This window comes from Tiliqua scincoides, chromosome 3 (genome assembly GCF_035046505.1).
Source record: "Tiliqua scincoides isolate rTilSci1 chromosome 3, rTilSci1.hap2, whole genome shotgun sequence".
Lineage (NCBI taxonomy): Eukaryota > Metazoa > Chordata > Lepidosauria > Squamata > Scincidae > Tiliqua > Tiliqua scincoides.
Window position 1 is genome coordinate 55,144,592 of NC_089823.1, and position 9,364 is coordinate 55,153,955.

The 9,364-nt window shown below is 46.8% G+C and overlaps 1 pseudogene; it reads right to left on the minus strand.

Moving 5' to 3' along the window:
- Positions 1-1,486: 1,486 nt before the first annotated feature.
- LOC136646803 (5S ribosomal RNA) lies at positions 1,487-1,606 on the minus strand (annotated as a pseudogene).
- Between the last annotated feature and the right edge of the window lie 7,758 nt (positions 1,607-9,364).

Consider the following 9,364-nt stretch of genomic DNA (forward strand, 5'->3'; position numbering starts at 1 on the left):
CAGTGGCTCTCAATTTGCTTCATAAAAGTTTTCCTACAAGATGCCTTTGAAGAAGGTAGCTGTTTGGAAGGAATAAAGAAGGTTTTCAACAGGACATGAATCTCCTTAACCACAGCAGATGCACAAATATTTCACTGGGTCAAGTGGACTCGACTAGCCACCAGAAGCAATTTTCTCAGAGAAGCTTCATCCCACCTGAACACAGTCCCAGCACACCATATCTGTGCTTGTAGCAGAACGTGTCCAGGCTTTCTGCTCTATTCACAGAAGGAGATGTGATGCTAATGTTATTCCTTTGGCGATATCAAAAAGAGATCCAGTATCCTCTGATGGCCTTTGTCTCAGCAATAGCAGCTATTTCTGGTGCTTGGAAGACTCAGGAAAGGTGATGGTTCAAGCCTCATCTTGTCATGTTCAAATATGGTTCGGATGAAAACAGGGGTATAAATTAACTGGATAAATAATGACTACATGGTGATACATTGTATTGTATATATGGTGAATAAACATGTGAATACAATTAATATACTGTGATAACCCCTGCTAATTGAGTAAGAGGCACTTTTTCAAGTGGGTGTTCCTTTTTTTTGAGTAGGGGGAGAGTAACTGACCCACCTCACCCCAGCACTGTCTGTTCTAGTGGCTGTCTGCTGGTATTCCCTGGCATCTTTTTAGATTGTGAGACCTTTTGGGACAGGGAGCCATTTAGTTATTTGATTTTTCTCTATAAACCGCTTTGTGAACTTTTAGTTGAAAAGCGGTATATAAATACTGTTAATAATAATAATATGGTGACTGCCTGCTAATGCTGCAATCCCATCCACACTCACCTGGGAATAAACCCCATTGACTATAATGGGACTTAATTCTGAATAGACATGCATTGTATTGGCCTCAAAATGTTTGCTTTCTCTTAAGTGACATGCAAAACAGGCACTAGCTTCTAGCAGTTATCGACTTATTTCTGACCAGAGCATCATCATGAAGGCCACACTTTTGGAATTTTAAATTCCATTTTCAGCCTTTCTCAACTTTCTCAGCCTTTGAAAGCAATGATCCCCATCGTGCCCCCCCCTCCAGCAATAGTTTATTGTTTCTTCGAACTGTAAAGTAGACCAAGTGATAGAGGCTGGAATGGAAATTCAGGCTGGCAGGAGGTCAATTGTAGCGTATAGGAAGTTCCGTAAAGCAGAATTGCTGTATCAAGGGATAAATTCTTGCTTGTTTTTGCCTGGATACCATCAGCTCTATATCTGCATGAAAGAGCAACCGGTTCGCTTGCTGAGTTGCTGGTTCCTCCTGTTCTCCAAATGTGTCAAGCTTGGTCTCCAAATAAAGCTAGTCAAAGACATAATGTCTTTCATGGGAAGCCTATATTTAACAGCACTTAGAGGGGAATGGGTCTTCAGGGACAAGACTAGGAAGGCATAGTAAGGTTATTGCCCAGAATGGTTGGCAACCTTCAGTCTCAAAAGACTATGGTATAAGCCTACAGCACCTGGTATTCCCAGGTGGTCTCCCATCCAAGTACTAACCAGGCCTGACCCTGCTTAGCTTCTGAGATCAGACGAGATCAGGCATGTGCAGGGTAACAGTTGCTGCTATTGCCCAGACAAGTGTCAAAATGTGACATGGACACATTTATAACTAGGCCAGATTGAGAAGAGTCAATAAACTGTTGCTGCAGGGGACGCTATACTGTCCAGGACAACCAGGCTTCCTTCCCCCACCTTCCAACTTCACAGCTTTGAGTGACTCGTTACAAATGCAAAGTGCAGTGTGGAGACCCAGAGACTTCTAGCTGATAGTTTCCTGTACTTGGAAACATAATCTACTTGAATGTGAGTCATCTTTAGAAGATGTAAAAAGGGAGTGTCATGGAGGACAGGTTTACCAGCAGCCATTAGTCACACAGACTATATGCTACCTCAAGGACAGCATGCTTCCAAATATCAGTTGCAGAGCAGCAACAGTGGGGCAGGGGCATGCCTTCATCTCCTAGGTCAGTGGTTCTTAGCCACTAAGTACTTGCATGGGAGGGGGGGAAGCAGCAGGGGGGGAAGGCTGCGGCGCTAAAGTGGAAGTGGAGCGCGGTAGCTCCGCATTTACTTTCACTGCTGCGGGGAGCCCTGCTGCAGGTCGCGCCGGGCTCCCCACAGCCTGGGGAGGCTGCAGGAGGCTTGGGTAAGTGCACCCAAGCCCCTGCAGCCCCCCTGGGTGGGGCGATCCTGGGATCACACCATTGCCTCCTCCCTGCCTCCAAGCTGCCCCGCCCCTTAAGGGCTCACAGGTTGGGGCATCGTGACGCCCCAGTTTTAAAAGCCCTGTCCTAGGTGGTTGTCCACTGTGGGAAACAGGATGTGAGGGTGGATGAACCTTTGGCCCAATTCAGCCTGGCTCCTATGCTTTTATGTGAGTGGGAGACATACATTTATTAAAGTGCAACATCGTGATAATAAGTGAAGAAACTCTGTAGAAACTCCAGCAGATTTTCAGGAAGTTTCAATGCTGTTCTTCTCTTTGCCCAGTTTTTGTATGGAGAATAATTATCCAAAGAGGGCATAGGAGCTGAAGTATTAATCTTGACTGAAGTTGTAATCTATTGAGACACCTTCCATTCTGTGTGGACTCTTTGCTTTCCCTCAGAGTCCTTAGGGTTCATTCTGGGCCAATATACTTGCCACTGAGGGAATGTTTAGTATATGTTCTTGTTTCATTTTTCTTTTAGTGTGACTTTCCCAAGACTGAGGACTAGTAAATTGGTCCCTGATGCTTTGAGGTACTGAAATGGCTGCCACAGTATCCTATGGGACCAGAGCAGCTGCCGAAAGTCTCCTTGGACTAAGGGAATATTGGTTCCCTTACCCTGTGTAGAGCTGCAGTGGCCCTGATAGGTCTATTCAGAGCTGTGCAAGCTATTTAGCTGGCACAGAACTGAGGAGATCTGTGTCAGGTTCCACAGATCGGGAGGGGGGATAGGATTTAGTGGCAGCATCTGCCACCATTCCCACCCTGTCCAAGGCCTGAACATCTCCCCAGGTCACCCTTCCCTGCCAGTTTCACCCCCTCCCCACCTTCCCCCTGGCCGCCCCCTCCCCAGGAATGCCTTGCCACCAAGCGGTGGAGCACTCACCACTTGTGGGCGCCTGGCATTCTCCTGCTGGCATGGAGACCCAGCACCAAGTGCCACTGGCCTCTCCACCAGCACCTTCCCCTTTCGGGCCACCACAGCATACCTTACAGCACATTTGTGACAGCCTTTGCTGGGCTGCATGTGCACACAGCACTGCCCAGGCAGAGGATCTGGCTGCCCAGTAGTCTAACTATTTTGACACAAGGAGTCTCCTTAGGACACTATTTAAGAACTTTTGCTTTAAATAATTCCAAGGAGTGCTAGTCATGCAGACTGAGTGAACCTCTTGCAAATCATTTTAATCTGAAGAGTGTTTTTCAGAAAAGAAAACCCTAATGCAAAAAAACATTTCTGGATGGTCTAAGCATTTCCTGCAAACTAAGTCCCCCAATATAAGAACAATTGATTGCAGTGCTCATTCAAATCCTTGCATCTTATACCCATTATGGGTTCAGATGAATTCTATTAATGTTGAATGTGTGTTTGTCAGAGACAGAGGAAGAGAGGGAGAGTTGACTGCTATAATGACAGCACACCTTATGAAAGGAGAAGGCACTCAAGCTTGTCCTCTCTCAACAAAGAACTCCAGAATCATAAATATTGCACCAAGGCCACACACTCTTTTATGCTTTGCTGTTTAATGAACACATTTCGGCTTCCTTTATTTTGCACTTTTCAAATATAAATGTCAATTGGCAGCTTTTACAAAACTACACCCAGTCTGCTTGTCACGTCGCCTTTCAACCATGAACAGTGTATAATTCACTATTATCTTGTTGACAAGGCTATGATTCATTTCACACATCATTGTTCATTAAGATAATATGTACCTGTGCTCCAGTCTCGTCCCACTTCAAGGCTCAACTACTAACAAATTCATGGCCAATTAATTTAATAGGAAAAGGAGCAGTTGGGAGCTGAGGCTCCTTCTTCAACCTTTAGCATTTCACCCTATAGGCAACCCAATCCTATTCCCCACCAACCTCTGCAATGCAGTAGCATCAAAGGCATATGTGCTGCATTCAAGGGTGGGGGGGGAGGCGACCATATGGTTCCAGGAAGCCACCTGGCTGCCAATGGGTCTCTGCAGACTTATGCCAGTGATTTAGCCAGTGTACATCCTTTTAAAATTTATTTTATTTTAATAAATTTATACCCCAGCTTTTCCATGCTGAAGCAAATGCCCAAGGTGGCTTACAAAGCTTTATAGTCAAGTACAGAGTATCACAGCAAGTAAAAATTTCAAACAAGGCAGTAAAACATTAATTTTAACATTACATGGCGAAAAACAAATGTCAAAACAGAGCAAAGTTTAAGGGGAAAAGAAAAAAAGAAACCAGTGGGGAACAGATAAGTCCAGGGAGGCTATCAGGTCATAACAGTATGACAGGGGCACAAAGGGCAAATATCCGCCCAGCAGCCAAATGCCAGATGAAACAGGTATGTTTGGAGCCCTTGCCAAAAACCCACGAGACAGGGTGCCGTTCTCAGCTCCCCCAGGAGCTGGGTGGTGCCACCACAGAGAAGGCTTGCCCCTGAGCTACCATCTCTCTCACTTGGGATAAAGGTGGCACTTGTAGAAGAGCCCCTTCAGCTGACCTGAGAGGGCAGGCTGGAATGTATGGAAGGAGGCAGTCTTTCCGGTAGCCTGCACCCAGGTCATGGAGGTCCTTAAAGGTTAGGACTAGAACCTTGAATTGGGACTGGAAGTGGATGGGCGGCCAGTGTAATTGCTGGAGTAGTGGTCCAGCCAAGTCATAATATGGGCTGTCGCATTCTGTACTAATTGCAGTTTCCAAACTGTTTTGGTAGGTAGCCCCACATAGAGTGCAAAGCAGTAGTCCAGTCTTGAAGTTATGGGTCACTGTAGCCAGGTCCAAATAGCTCAAGTATGGTTTCAGTTGGTGCACCAGCTTCGGCTTCAGCCCTTCTGGCAACTGATGCCACCTGATTTTCCAGAGAGAACTGAGAGTCCAGGAGAGATCCCAAGCTGCTCACCTGTTTTTGTAAGGGTAGTGCAACCCTGTTCAAAGTGGGTAGATGATTCAGTGCCTGCACTGAGGATTTCTTGACCAGGATTTCTTTTCTGGATTAGTTTTAGCTTACTGGCTTTCATCCAGTCCCTAATGGCATTCAGACAATGCCCCAGAACTTCCTCAGCTTCTTCAGAGGGGGCTGGTAAGGAGAGATGGAGTTGGGTGTCATCCGCATATTGGTGGCATCCCACACCAGATCCCTGGATGATCTCCCCCAGAGGTTTTATGTAGATGTTAAAAAGTATGGGGGAATAGGATAGACTCTTGTGGCATCCCATACTGTAAGGGCCAGGGTGCCAACAGGTGTCACCCAGCATCACTATCTGGGACTTGTTGGACAGGAAGGAGTGGAACCATCATAGAGAAGTGTCCCCAAGCCTCAGTTTGGCCAGCCAATCCAGGAGGATACATTGGTCGATGGTATGCAAAGCTGCTGAGGAGTCCAGCAGGACCAGGGATGCACTTCTCCTATTTAATCCTTGGTGAAGGTCATCTATCAGCGCAATCATGGCTGTCTCTGTTCCAAACCCTGGCCAGACTGGAGCCAGACATCCTGAGGAACCTCAGGAGGCATATTGGGCTTGTAAAAGTGGGATAGGATCTTGCCCTGTGCTGCTGCTGAAGAGACCCTCCCCTCAAACATCTGAACTCCTCGATTTGGCCTAGTTTCTGCCCCAATCCTCTCCCAAATCTCCCTCCCATGTCATCTTACCTGTTTCGTCGGCTCTAGAGCACACAACAGTGACATGGCTTTCACATTGTGGGAACGGGGCTTACAGCAGCAGATCACAAGAACCGCTGCTATAGAAATTGAACAGGATGGTGACATAAATCTACTAAATCAGTGGTTCTCAAACTGTGTGCCCAGGAGCCACCAGTGGCTTATGACCCCATTTTTGGTGGTTCACAAATCAGGCCAATTAGGCCAATTAGGCTATGTGCATCAAGGGTTAAACAAGCTGCTACTTGGGGGAGGGAACACTGTTGGAATTGGTGCAACTCCATATGCTCTCAAGGGGTGGCAGGAGACTGTCCTAAAAAGGGTTAAGCCATAGCCCAGTGTCCTTTGCAATCTACCTGTCCACTTCTAATGACCTATGTGGGAGGGGCGTGACCCAGACCCTATATAACTCCTGAGCACGCTCTCCTCCCTCTCTCTTCCCTCTTCCTCACCACAACTGAGCAGACAAGATGGCATGCAGCAGGGATCTGCTGGTGCTGCCATCTTGACCAAATGAGGAGGCTGGTTAGAAGGAGGTTGAAAGGGAGGGTAAAAAGAGTCCAGTCTCTCCAGAGTGCATGGAGGCTGCTTAAAACAACAGTAATAGAGGCCCAGCAGAGGTGTATACCGCAAAGAAAGAAGGGTTCCACTAAATCCAGGAGAGTGCCCGCATGGATAACCAGCCAAGTTAGAGAGGCTGTGAAGGGCAAGGAAGCTTCCTTCCGTAAATGGAAGTCTTGCCCTAATGAAGAGAATAAAAAGGAACATAAACTGTGGCAAAAGAAATGTAAGAAGGTGATAGGGGAGGCCAAGCGAGACTATGAGGAACGCATGGCCAGCAACATTAAGGGGAATAATAAAAGCTTCTTCAAATATGTTAGAAGCAGGAAACCCGCCAGAGAAGCGGTTGGCCCTCTGGATGGTGAGGGAGGGAAAGGGGAGATAAAAGGAGACTTAGAGATGGCAGAGAAATTAAATGAGTTCTTTGCATCTGTCTTCACGGCAGAAGACCTCAGGCAGATACCGCTGCCCGATCGGCCCCTCCTAACCGAGGAGTTAAGTCAGATAGAGGTTAAAAGAGAAGATGTTTCAGACCTCATTGATAAATTAAAGATCAATAAGTCACCGGGCCCTGATGGCATCCACCCAAGGGTTATTAAGGAATTGAAGAATGAAGTTGCAGATCTCTTGACTAAGGTATGCAACTTGTCCCTCAAAACAGCCACGGTACCAGAAGATTGGAGGATAGCAAATGTCACGCCTATTTTTAAAAAGGGAAAGAGGGGGGACCCGGGAAACTATAGGCCGGTCAGCCTAACATCTATACCGGGTAAGATGGTGGAATGCCTCATCAAAGATAGGATCTCAAAACACATAGACGAACAGGCCTTGCTGAGGGAGAGTCAGCATGGCTTCTGTAAGGGTAAGTCTTGCCTCACAAACCTTATAGAATTCTTTGAAAAGGTCAACAGGCAAGTGGATGCGGGAGAACCCGTGGACATTATATATCTGGACTTTCAGAAGGCGTTTGACACGGTCCCTCACCAAAGGCTACTGAAAAAACTCCACAGTCAGGGAATTAGAGGACAGGTCCTCTCCTGGATTGAGAACTGGTTGGAGGCCAGGAAGCAGAGAGTGGGTGTCAATGGGCAATTTTCACAATGGAGAGAGGTGAAAAGCGGTGTGCCCCAAGGATCTGTCCTGGGACCGGTGCTTTTCAACCTCTTCATAAATGACCTGGAGACAGGGTTGAGCAGTGAAGTGGCTAAGTTTGCAGATGACACCAAACTTTTCCGAGTGGTAAAGACCAGAAGTGATTGTGAGGAGCTCCAGAAGGATCTCTCCAGACTGGCAGAATGGACAGCAAAATGGCAGATGCGCTTCAATGTCAGTAAGTGTAAAGTCATGCACATTGGGGCAAAAAATCAAAACTTTAGATATAGGCTGATGGGTTCTGAGCTGTCTGTGACAGATCAGGAGAGAGATCTTGGGGTGGTGGTGGACAGGTCGATGAAAGTGTCGACCCAATGTGCGGCGGCAGTGAAGAAGGCCAATTCTATGCTTGGGATCATTAGGAAGGGTATTGAGAACAAAATGGCTAGTATTATAATGCCGTTGTACAAATCTATGGTAAGGCCACACCTGGAGTATTGTGTCTAGTTCTGGTCGCCGCATCTCAAAAAAGACATAGTGGAAATGGAAAAGGTGCAAAAGAGAGCGACTAAGATGATTACGGGGCTGGGGCACCTTCCTTATGAGGAAAGGCTACGGCGTTTGGGCCTCTTCAGCCTAGAAAAGAGACGCTTGAGGGGGGACATGATTGAGACATACAAAATTATGCAGGGGATGGACAGAGTGGATAGGGAGATGCTCTTTACACTCTCACATAATACCAGAACCAGGGGACATCCACTCAAATTGAGTGTTGGGCGGGTTAGGACAGACAAAAGAAAATATTTCTTTACTCAGCGCGTGGTCGGTCTGTGGAACTCCTTGCCACAGGATGTGGTGCTGGCGTCTAGCCTAGACGCCTTTAAAAGGGGATTGGACGAGTTTCTGGAGGAAAAATCCATTATGGGGTACAAGCCATGATGTGTATGCGCAACCTCCTGATTTTAGGAATGGGTTAAGTCAGAATGCCAGATGTAGGGGAGAGCACCAGGATGAGGTCTCTTGTTATCTGGTGTGCTCCCTGGGGCATTTGGTGGGCCGCTGTGAGATACAGGAAGCTGGACTAGATGGGCCTATGGCCTGATCCAGTGGGGCTGTTCTTATGTTCTTATGGCATGCAGGACAAGGCAGCTATAGGGCCTTGTTGTCTTACGTTAGTGTACCTCTGAACATATTCAGATGCTGTAACCATACTACTAAGGAACTGTGAGTAAATGAATCTGCTCTTGCAACTTCAACCAGCCAATGTTGTTTGTGTTTTTCTTGACTAGCAGTCAGCCGGGTGTGGGAGGCTCCCTGGGGTTGATTCCCAGCAAAAGGGGGGTTCTGCTGCTGAAGCGACTCTGCTCCCCCCCCTAACAGAGGAAACCAGGTTTAAGAAATTCCTCCAACAAACACTACTGCCCAATCACCATTATAGCCACACACCCTGGCATTCATAAATCAGGGTGCAGCCTCTAGGGCCTCTAGGAAGTTTGAGAACCACTGTACTAAATCAGCTGGAATGCAGTATATTATTCAAAGCAAGATGTGTTGTGAATGTGTTGTGAACTTCCATTTTTTATAGTATTTTTTTTTATATGATATGCTGGAAAAATCTATAGCTACTTATGGCCAAATTCTATTAGGATCCTGCACTGATGGTGCATACTGATGATGATACTGGTGTAATGTCCATCATATTGCTCATACCGGCAATGTCACACTGATGGCACATTGTTGTTGGCTCAACAAGGCCAAATGCCAAGTGTATCCTGGCAAAGCACACTGCGAATGCCCTTTCCAGTAAGACTCCCAGCATCC